Source organism: Octopus bimaculoides, chromosome 9 (genome assembly GCF_001194135.2).
Source record: "Octopus bimaculoides isolate UCB-OBI-ISO-001 chromosome 9, ASM119413v2, whole genome shotgun sequence".
NCBI classification, from domain to species: Eukaryota; Metazoa; Mollusca; class Cephalopoda; order Octopoda; family Octopodidae; genus Octopus; species Octopus bimaculoides.
Genome location: NC_068989.1, coordinates 23,953,804 through 23,956,295, shown reverse-complemented (window position 1 = coordinate 23,956,295; position 2,492 = coordinate 23,953,804).

The window sequence follows — 2,492 nt, the reverse complement described above, 5'->3', positions numbered from 1 at the left end:
ATTATTATTATTATTATTATTATTATTAAGGCGGCGAGATGGTAGAATCGTTAGCACACCGGGAAAAATGCTTTGCGGTATTTCGTTCGTCTTTACGTTCTGAGTTCAAATTCCGCCGGGGTCGACTTTGCCTTTCATTCTTTCAGGGTCGATAAATTAAGTACCAGTTGAGCACTGGAGTCGATATAATCGACTCAACCCCTACTCCGAAATTGCTGGCCTTGTCTCAAAATTATTATTAATTCTACCGAGGTCGACTTTGCCTTTCATCTTTTCGGGATCGATAAATTAAGTACCAGTCAATTATTGGGGTCGATATGATCGACTGTACCTCTCCCCTCAAATTCCAGGCCTTGTGCCAATAACAGAAAGGATTATTATTACTTTTATTTGTCTAGTGGCTGTAGCGAAAGAGGTAGTATGGTCCGTTTGATAGGGCTAAAGACAGGCATTTACCTCTTTGGCCAAGCCCTTATCCACTTTTTCAAGTTTCACTTGAAAAGGAAGTTGAGAGTGGAGAGGGAAGTGTTACCTTGTAGCAAGTTTGTTGAAAGGTGGGTGAATGTTGGAAGAATGGCCAGTGTGAAAGAACCAATTCTGAGCGTGCACCTGTAAACAAAAGGAGAAGGGCTCTTGCCCTGTTGTTCAGGCACCCGTGGCTTTTGTGGGTTTTTCCACTAGGTCCTTAAAGCGACTCCCCTATTGGTAGTTTTAAATTGTTTAATTTTTAATCGTTATTTATAATGTTTACACGTTGTAAAACCCATTGTATCGTCCTGTTGTGTCTTTTGTTGTTGCATGTATTTTAATGTTTTATATATGAGCCCTTGTGGCCAATAAAAGAATTTATTATTATTATTATTTAGGCTCACTGCCGGCAATTATGAGGAGAAAGGGGTCAGTTGATATCATAGACTCTAGCACTTGGTTGATATATAATTTTGCTGGAGGGATGAAAGGTAATGTTGACTTTGGTATGATTTGAACTCAAAAAGTAGACCAGTACAACTAACAACCGTATGGCAATGCGAACTAAAGTTTTAACGTTTCTACCACAATGTTACCATTATAGTAAGGCACCGATTACCTTTATAAAGGAACATAAACTTTATGAAATCTAAGTTGAAGCAGTACAAGAATCTAGTTGTTAATTCGAAGAGTTCGCTACACATTTTTATAGTGTTAGAATTTCTTTAAACAATAACGGATCAGACTAAATGTCTCAAATTTTGGCAATATATGTTATAATTCAACGTGTTTGAAGCCAGAGTCGATTGTGCTTTTCGAACATCCAAGAAATGTTCAAATATGAATCAATAAGAAACCGAAACACGGGCCAATCGACTGTATCTATAAAAACAATTTTTGCCTTGTTCTTTGTCAAAAGAAATGGCAATTTCTCAATAATCCAGCGTCTAGCTGCTTTCACAGCAAGTTATTGTTGGATGAAGCAAGTAATTTAGGTTTCATCATTGCAAAATTTTATTCTAACCACAGTGGATTGGTTGAATTGCTAGAGTATAGGGAATAATGCCTTGAAAGATTTATTTATGGTCGTTTACTCTTTGATTTCAAACACCACTGAGACCAGTTTTGCCTTTCATTCTTCCGTGGTAGTTGATAAAATAATTATCAGTCGATATGATTGGCTATACTCTTCTCTCTGAAACATGTGACTTTGTGTTAATGTTAATAATCAATATTGTGTGATTGGAAAATGCAGGAAGGACAAAGCAGTGAGAAATACTGGAACATTTAAAATATGAAAAATATTCTAGGTTTTACAATAGTTGGGGATCTATCATGGTGACCAAACATGTGCAACTTCCCGAAAATTGCGTAACAGAGACAAAGCTTCCTCCTCGTAATTTGAAACTAGTTCAGCTTTCATCATTTTCTTGTCGTATACAACATTCAACTATGACCCAAGCGTGGATACTGGTTACATACATCTGAAAATTTACTATTGTTGCGCGCGCGCACACACACACACTGAGCAATTAACCTACATAGTATTATAAATACCGTGATACTCTTTAGTAGAAATTCACTCCCAAGCATGGATTACCTTGCGTATGCACTATTTTATTTTTATTTTTCCATATCCTCTATATCTACTATGACAGGATTTTTTCTCCCCAGACATGCAAGCTCTAATGTCCCCACTGTGCTCAGGCATATCTTAGAAAGTACTCATCTGTCTTTCTCTCACCATCATATTACATTAAGCATTTTTTACCGAATCATTTCTTTCAAAAAATGGCTGCCCTCTAGAAATTTCTCTCTGGTTACGTTATTGTTCTTTGATTGTTTAGCTCAGGCTAACCTTATCGGATATGCATATGATTATTAAATTTCAACTGTGATATCATATTGAGGCATAATATATCTTCATACTATTCTATATTTTGGGAATGAGGAATTATGTACATTATTTACAATGGACGGATATGTGTCCTCATCTTGCTTGTTAACACAACGTTTCGGCTGAT